Source organism: Bos mutus, unplaced genomic scaffold, assembly GCF_027580195.1.
Source record: "Bos mutus isolate GX-2022 unplaced genomic scaffold, NWIPB_WYAK_1.1 CTG534, whole genome shotgun sequence".
NCBI classification, from domain to species: Eukaryota; Metazoa; Chordata; class Mammalia; order Artiodactyla; family Bovidae; genus Bos; species Bos mutus.
Window position 1 is genome coordinate 23,309 of NW_027220015.1, and position 8,884 is coordinate 32,192.

Below are 8,884 nucleotides of genomic sequence, written 5' to 3' on the forward strand. Positions count from 1 at the left end.
GTTCCAACATGATGAATCCACCTGACCTTCCTGATTGTGTTGCTGAAATTAGCCATGGTATTAAAGATTGGTTAAGACAAAAATTATGTGAAAGATCAAAAGGTCACTTATTATTAAATGTTGCAAAAGGCTCTATTATTGATTGGGAACCCCAAGGAACCCCTAAACTTTAAAATCTAAAGTGTCTTCCCCATGGATATATAATAAAAAGACAATTAGTACTTATGGTAGTCAACCCCTCATATAACATGGGGTAAGATTAGCTCCCCCTGTGCCTCGTCTCGGAGAAGGCAATGGCACCCCACTCCAGTACTCTTGCCTGGAAAATCCCATGGATGCAGGACCCTGGTAGGCTGCAGTCCATGGGGTTGCTAAGAGTCGGACATGACTGAGCGACTTCACTTTCACTCTTCACTTTCATGCATTGGAGAAGGAAATGGCAACCCACTCCAGTGTTCTTGCCTGGAGAATCCCAGGGACGGGGGAGCCTGGTGGGCTGCCGTCTATGGGGTCGCACAGGGTCGGACATGGCTGAAGCGACTTAGCAACAGCAGCAATGCCTCATCTAGATCATTATCCTATTCATGATAAATTATGGAAAATACCCATGACATTAAAAGAGCTAATTGCTTGAAAGAGATGATATACTGAATATATTTTAAATGACCCAAAAGCTACCTTTAATTTTACAAAAACTCTACCCACACTATTCAGACTTGTGTAAAAATTCCTTTTGTTTTTATGATTGGACCAACAAAATATGATCCCAACTTGAGATTAGTAACATGTATTAACTGTTCATTTTATACATGTATAAATAATACCATTCCTTTTGATGAAAGTTGACAGAGTATTTACATTCTTAAAACCAGAACTGACATATGGGTTCCAGTTGATTTATAACGACCTTGGCAAGAAAGCCCTACATTATATATTATTGAAAAAATATTGAAAAATCTTAAACGTGTTAAAGGTTTTCTGGGATTACTAATTGCTGAAATCTTAGACATTATTGCTATTACCACTACAGCAGCTGTAGTTGAAATGGCTCTTCATAAATCTGTACAAAGAGTTCATTTTGTACAAAAATGACATAAAGATGCTGATGTCCTTTGAACCATTCAACAAAAAATTGATAGAAAGTTGGCCTCCCAAGTGGCCGACCTTCAACAATCTGTTATTTTATCAAGAAATCAATTAATCAGTTTACAAAAACAGGTGAGACTAAGATGTGATTGAAACTATACTTCCTTTTGTGTAATGGCTTTTAAATACAATAAGACACAATTCAATTGAGATAAAGTTAAACAACACCTATTGAACCAAGGTAATATTTCTGTAGATATTCAAGATCTACAATAGAATATATTAAAAGCTTTTAAAAAAGTTTTATGATGGAGTTTCTAGACCAGATTTTCTTGATACTGTTGCTGATAATCTTTCTTCTCTTAATCCCTTAAAACAGATCAAGACATTTGGATACGGAATTGCTCTGAATATGGGAGTGATATTAATTATGTGTTTGTGTTCCTGTATAGTCTGGAGAAAAATGATCAAGAGACAGCGAAGCCAACAACAGCAACTAGCATTTCTCACCATTTCTCATCACATGCAACATTAAAAAGGGGGAGATGTAGGAGACAAGAAAAATAAAAGAAAGAAAAACAGGCCCTGAAAAGGGCCACAAAAATTTATAATTATTAATAAACTGGAAGCTATACGGCATGAGACTTTTGGAACAAGTCCAGAGAGAACAGTTCCTAATCTTAAAAACAAGATATGATCCTGGGGTCGGAAAACCGACGCCAGACTGTTCCTCAACTGGCATCTCAGAGTCATATGTTTTACGTATCTGCTGGAAAATCTGTAGATAAGAATATTAGTCTTCGTTACTGATTTGTTATTTATTACTGTTTCCTAATTACTCAATGGTTAATGATCATTTTGTTCTTTGGCCCTGAACGCCACATGAGTTATAATTTAACTCCCCACTTATTCTTTCATTCACGGCTGAAAGTATGATAAAGCTGGCTTGGATTCAGTTTTAGCACCTTCACCTTGGAGCAGTGTTGGTCCCCTGATCCTCGCTTTTCTCGAAATTCTCGTGTCTCGTTTCTCATTCTCTCGCCGTATCACGCTTTTGAAAACCCTTCTTGTCGAGCTAGTATCATCAATTTTAGGACTGTTCACAGTTCCTGGCCACATTATGTTTTCCATAAGCCTTCCTTCAACACGATAGCTTACTTCTGTAAGTCAGCAGGAGGGAAAATTATCTCTGAAGAAGGGCTGAGTCTCTTTTTAAGGCCTTTTGCCTGATTAAGTTGAGCCTATCCAGGAAAATCTTCCTTTTGGTTAAAGCAAAATCAACTGATTTGGGACCTTAATTCTATCTGAAAATTCCTTCATCTATGCCACATTCTATTGTTTAGCAGCAAAAGGAGGTCATTAGGTAGGCCTGGAATCATGGAGCTACCCTCATCTGTGTGCCAAGTGGTAAAGTATGTAAAGTCCTCAGTCCAGTATTTGATGTATACTAAGAGCTCAATAAATGTTAACACCTCCTATCTTTCAATTTTTCTAAAGTCTCTGTTGTAACCAGAGTCTCTGTGCCCAGAGGGATGTGGGACTCAATGAGGTAAATCCCACTGAAGGGGATGAGGCTTTAAAGGAGTTTGCCACCACCTAGCCAAAGGAGAATTGAATTCTCTTACTTATGATACCATACTTCACAGTTTAGGAAAATCTGGAGAGAGGAACTGTTAGTGGAGACTTGAAAACCTAAACCAGAGAATTTGGAGGCAATACATATACAGATTAGCTTCCAGGGAATTTTTCAGTGCATCAAGGTAGAGTATAAAAAGGAATTAAGAGAGAAACATAGCCCAGGGAGTGTATGCCATCCAAACAAGTATGATGGCTGTTATATGGAGATACATATAACCTTCAAGATATCCTTTTAGTTGACCAAAGGGACTTGGAGTTTAGGTGGTTTAGGATTATAACTGAGCTATTCTGTACACGGAATTCATTTGGTGCCTATACCTATTCCAGGTGGAAGAGGCAAATTTTAAGAGACGATATTCAGTTAAGATTGGCCTATGAACTAAAGTAACCTGAAAAGTGGCAAGAGTATCAGGGAAATCATCATGAAAAGAGAAAAGGCTGTTTGAATGGGATGAATAAATTCCAAGGACTAGAGGATCCTATGGGACCAAGAATGGAAATGTAGGAAAAATAGATGCTCCCCAAAGTAGAAGCAGGTTCCAATCTCCAGGAGACCATGAAGACTGAAAGTAGAATGTCAGATCCCACCACTCTACGAAAATAAATATAGCATTTAATGATAATATGTCAAGTACAATAAAGATTGGGAAGCTTACATACATTGGAGAATATAAGGAAAGATCAAGACTTAAGGGTCTAAATTAAGACCAAGGTTTTTTTGTTTGTTTGATTTTTACTTCAACTAGAAACTACATACCACAACTGCAGACAGGGACGCTGATCCTGTAGGTTTTCTTTCAGAAGTGGCTTCCCATCTCCTGAAGCTTCTGCCATGAGATAATAGGAAATATTAGTCATGGAAATTGCTGCAACATGGAAAATAACTTTCAGCATTTTGGTATAGACTGAAGGTTAATGGAGATGCTGTGTGTCCTTTCTGCTAATGTTCTAGCAATTCTGTTATTTTCTTGTTGTCTCAAAATGGGGAGATGCTTTCCTTCAGGAGATGTGAGAGATTGTAATCCAAAGAAGGCCTCTTAAGGGTTTGATATCCCATAGTCATTGACCTCCATACAGGTTAGGAAGGAACAAAAAATGTAGGACAGTAGCTCTTGCTGCTTTTTCCTTCTAAGACTTTCAGACTAAGCCTACTGACCTAGAATTCTCAGAACTGTCAGTTCAAGGGCACAGACAAAGACACATATAGAGAAGGGTAGACTTCTCAATGATTGTCTCCACTGGATGATCTGGTTCAGATTTGGAGAGATATTGGTTTGACACTGGAAAGCTGGGGAGTCTGTCTGTCCTGTTACACTGTCAGTCTCCAGTCATTGTTCATTCGGCACAAGTAACTCTGCTGAGTGTTGGGTAGGAGTTGAATGTTTCAGAAGACATTTTTCAAGATTACCTTCCCTGAAGGGAACTGGAACACTATGGATATATCCCCACATTAGGAGATGATCTGCCTGTGATTTGAGAACATTGGTTTATACCCCAATGGACACAACCTTTGACCACCAAGCAGCATGGTATAAGTAAGATTTTATATTGACTACAGAAAGAGTAATGTGGAAATTAGTCCATATATTTAATTCTTGCTAAATACTGAATCCTTGGTATCTACTGTAACCTAACAAAATGATATCTGCTGAAGATGAATGCAGAGGCCTTTACTAGATGTATGTAGGTCCAGAACACACTAGTATTTTCCTCAAGAGTAAATTAGTTTTAGAGTTAAGTTGTATACCAGGATCCCTCCTTTCCACCTCTAACTAGAGTGTCTAGGAAGAAATCCTTTGAAGTCACGTAAAAATCAATTTTGTCAGTTCCAGCAAGGATCTAGTAATAGTCATAGAACTATATCATCATTGAAAATTCTGTTTTGTCTTTCACTGACTTATTCTCTAAGAAAAAATACATATAAAATAGTGTGTATATTGAGGATTTGTGTATAAGGCGCTTTTTCTAATAGTTCCTAATATCAATGAGTCATTCCTTGTAGCTTTATGTGCCTCAGAGCTGATATTGGTGTTGTGTCAATGAAAGAGGAGCAGAGATATGTGTAATAGGAACAAGGATGAGGAGAAGAAAAGATTCTTTTACTTCTTGTCTACTTTGCTATTGCCTACAGTGAAGGACTTTTGGGCTAGAGGTAGATTATTTACCCATTCTTGGTGGTGCTGGGAAGATTTTATCAATGATTTCTCTACCTTGCTTATCACATGAAAATGAAGTGAAAGTGTTAGTCTCTTAGTCGTGTCTGACTCTTAGTGACCCCATGGACTGCAGCCCGCCAGTCTCCTCTGTCCATGGAATTATCCAGGCAAGAATACTGGAGTGGGTTGCTATTCCCTTCTCCAGGGAGTCTTCAAAACCCAGGGATCAAACCCAGGTCTCTTCCATTTCAGGCAGTTTCTTTACCATTTGAGTCACCAGGGAAGTATATAGTTTTGGTCTATTTGAGTGCCAAATTATACAGACAGATTTAGAGAAGGCAGGAATCTATTCAAAAAAGGCAGAAATTGCAGCAAATTAATGCAGGTGTTAAGATTGTAATGTCCTCACTCTTCTGACTGATTGAACTTGACTTGGTTTTAAACCCATTTAAAGTTAAAAACATGAATTAATCTTTCAAAGTAGTTGTCCTCAGACTTTATATTACATAATAATTACCTGAGGATATCTTGAAAATGTGGATTCCCAGCCCCACTCACAGAGAATCTGACATGGAAGGTCTAGCTTATTGCTCAGGAACTACGGCTTTTATAAACACCTCAAGTTTCATTTTACAAATGGTGCCAAGTGATGAATCACATTTAAAAAAAAACTCTCTCCTAGGAAAACATTTTTTAGTGGAGAAAAGGTGGGAGTGTAAAAAATAAATTTGCCTTTTCTGTTGGCCTGAACATGATGATGTACCATTTGACTCTCTTTACTTCTTAGTTTCCAGTTGAAGTACTCTTTCTGTCTCAGTATTTGAATGAATACACATTCAACTGCTGTGCTAGAATGTTCAACTGAGTTAAATTTTTTAAGACTTTAACTTCAAAGGATAAAGAAATGGAAAGTTCTGTGCAGAGCTATAAAGCTTTTTAAGGAGACAGGTAGGCTAGATCCAGAAATGCTGCTGACATGTGACTGAGTCTAATATGGTCAGAAAAATTACCTGAAATTTCTGATAATTTCAGAAATTATCAAAGAAATAAAATAGAATATTTCCTAGAGCTATAGTAGGCCTGATTGTCCATAATGAAAATTTAGATCAAATGTTGTATGAATTTAACAACAACAAAAACAACTATGTTTACTAGATCCTGGAAATACTCTCCTATTCATAGAATAGATAGTAAGGAGTTTGAATATTAAACAAATAAACAATCTTGGTTATTTACACATATGTTATTAATAAAAGCAGACAGATGTCAGAGTTCCCAGTAGCAGCATGGTATTGCTACATGATATTTTAATATTAAAAATTTCACTATTTTTAATATTCTTAAGGAATATGATGTGGATCCTAAGATTATCTGTCAACCAAATTAATAAAGGAAAAAGTAAAGCTACTAGTGTAAATGATTTTTATTGTATAAGGTAAAAATTAAAAACAGTTATAATGAAAATTCTAGCTAGTTCATACAAGCAATGAATGCTTGAGAGGGTATGGAGAAAAGGGAAACCCCTTGCACTGTTGGTGGGAATGTAGATTGATAAAGCCATTAAGGAGAACAGTATACAGATTCCTTAAAAAACTAAAAAGAGATCTAAAATGTGACCCAGCAATCCCACTACTGGGCAATTACCCAAAGAAAACCATATTTCAAAAAGACACATGCACCCCTGTGTTCATTGCAGCACCATTTACAATAACCAGGATATGGAATCAACCTAAATGTCCATCAACAGAGAAATGGATAAAGAAGAAGTGGTACATATATACAATGGAATATTAGTCATAAAAAGGAATGAAACTGGGTCATTTGTAGAGATGTGGATGGACCTAGAGACTTATATACAGAGTCTCTTAATACAGGGAATTAAGTAAAAAAAAAAAAAAGAAAAACAAATATCATATATTAATATATGTGGAATTATAAAGAATTTCCATAGATGATCTTATTTATAAAGCAGAAATAGTGACACAGATGTAGAGAACAGAAACATAGATAGGTATCAAGGGGGAAAGGAGGATGGGATGATTTGGGAGGTTGGGACTGACATATACATACTATGTATAAAATAGATAACAATGAGAGCCTACTGTATAGTTCAAGAAACTGTACAGCTCAGGAAACTGTACTCAGTGCTCTGTGGTAACCTAAATGGGAAGGAAATCCAAAAAAGAGAGGATATATGTATTTGTATAGCTGATTCACTTTGCTGTACAGTAGCAACTAACACAGTATTATAAAGCAACTATATTTCAATAAAAACTTTAAAAATTGCAGTTAGCTCAATACAGAATGAGGTAATATAGGTGAGGATACTCTGTGTGTGTGTGTGTGTGTGTGTGTTTTGGTGGTAATGAGAGTGAAAATGTACCAAGCTGGTAAAAATTTAAATTTGAATGTGGCAGCTAAGAATGAAAGTTGTTAATGACACAAAAGGGTGATTCCTTTCTCTCTGTGTGTGTGCATGCTCAGTCAGGTCCAACATTTGTGACCACAAGGAATGTAGTCCCCCAGGCTTCTCTGTCCATCATCTAACTAATGAAATAATAAAATGAAATAAAGAAATCTCAATTGGTATCACAAAAGTAGACAAGAAAAAATTCTAAAGAAGAAATTATGGGTACATATAAATAAGTGACAGGAATAAGTCAAGTTTTTCATCATTATGTATATGCCAATAGAACTCTGTTTAAACACACATCAAGACATATCCACCAGAATGTTCATAGCACCACTATTCATAAAAGTTAAAACTTGGAAACAATCCTGATGTCCTTTCACAGTCACATGGTAAATAAAAAGTAACATATTCATACAATAATGAAAAAAATATCATAATGGTACAGAACAATATTGGTAAATCTCACAATTTGAAGTTTTCAAATGAGCCAAATACAAAAGAATACATATAATATGATTCTGTATACAGAAAGATAAATACCTGCCAAAAAGGAATTTATAATATCACAAGTCTGAATAATGACTAATGTAAACTGTTAGGAAGTAGAGAGATTAATGATAAGTAGCTAAGAGTATGAAAAATTGTTTTGGAATATGAGCAGTGTTCTAATACATCATCTGGGCATGCTTATGTGGTCAATTTGTGATACTTCATTAAACTATAAATACTAGTAGACTCTAATCTCATGGCATGATCTTCTCTATGGTTTGAGAAGTCCTTGGTCAGTGGAGGAAGGATCAAAGAGACCAGGAGAAAAGACCAAAGCAGTCTTTGTTCCATCCCAGGAGGACTGTCAAGTTAATCTGTACTGTTCCTAATCAAGATAAAGTCACAGGCACATGTTTTATGGTTCAGTTCAGTTCAGTCACTCAGTTGTGTCCAACTCTTTGTGAACCCATGAATCGCAGCATGCCAGGCCTCCCTGTCCATCACCAACTCCCAGAGTTCACTCAAACTCATGTCCGAGTGGGTGATGCCATCCAGCCATCTCATCCTCTGTCGTCCCCTTCTCCTCCTGCCCCCAATCCATCCCAGCATCAGAGTCTTTTCCAATGAGTCAACTCTTTGCATGATGTGGCCATCATGCTGAAACTGGCCATAAAGCTGAAACTGGAGTTTCAGCTTTAGCATCATTCATTCCAAAGAAATCTCAGGGCTGATCTCCTTTAGAATGGACTGGTTGGATCTCCTTGCAGTCCAAGGGGCTCTCAAGAGTCTTCTCCAACACCACAGTTCAAAAGCATCAATTTTTCAGCGCTCAGCTTTCTTCACAGTCCAACTCTCACATCCATACATGCCCACTGGAAAAACCAAAGCCTTGACTAGATGGACCTTTGTTGGCAAAGTAATGTCTCTGCTTTTGAATATGCTATCTAGGTTGGTCATAACTTTCCTTCCAAGGAGGGAAGGAAGGTCTTTTAATTTCATGTATGCAATCACTATCTGCAAGTGATTTTGGAGCCCATAAAAATAAAGTCTGACACTGTTTCCCCATCTATTTCCCATGAAGTGATGGGACCAGATGCCATGA